Below are 513 nucleotides of genomic sequence, written 5' to 3' on the forward strand. Positions count from 1 at the left end.
TCCATTTGCAAGAAACTGATCTGGAGCAGCCGTTATCAATACCATGGCTACAACAGGAAATTCTGACACAATTAACTCACCTCCTGACTTGTTAAAGCCTGTCAGTTGTCTACAAGTCACATGTCAGCAATGTTGCCTCTTGCCTAATGAAATCAATTCTACCAACACTAAGAAAGCTCAATGCTATTCAGGAGAAAGGCCATTGTTTCATTGATACCCCATCTGCAAACATTCACTTTCTTCACCATGTGTGCAGAAGGTACCACCTACAGGATGCACTACAACAACTTAGCAAGGTTCTTTCAACTGCATCTTCCGAACCCACAACCTCTGCCACCTAGAAGGACACTGGTGGTACCATCTGAAAGTCCACCTTTGTTGTTCCCCTCTGTTCATTAATTAATGTCTGCTGTTAACCTTACCCCTATCTAACTCTCAGACAACAAGGTGCAGGGCTGGATGAACACAGCAGGCCAAGCAGCATCATAGGAGCAGAGAGGCTGACGTTTCGTC

The 513-nt window shown here is 44.8% G+C and overlaps 1 protein-coding gene across 1 annotated transcript in view; it reads left to right on the forward strand.

Moving 5' to 3' along the window:
* The window catches only part of LOC125481775 (myosin-1-like), a gene marked incomplete at its 3' end in the record, with an annotated part of 8,733 nt that overhangs the window by 4,104 nt on the left and 4,116 nt on the right, over positions 1 to 513 (forward strand). The gene's annotated exons all lie outside the window — the stretch shown is intronic.

This window comes from Rhincodon typus, unplaced genomic scaffold (genome assembly GCF_021869965.1).
Source record: "Rhincodon typus isolate 14 unplaced genomic scaffold, sRhiTyp1.1 hic_rhity00003489, whole genome shotgun sequence".
Lineage (NCBI taxonomy): Eukaryota > Metazoa > Chordata > Chondrichthyes > Orectolobiformes > Rhincodontidae > Rhincodon > Rhincodon typus.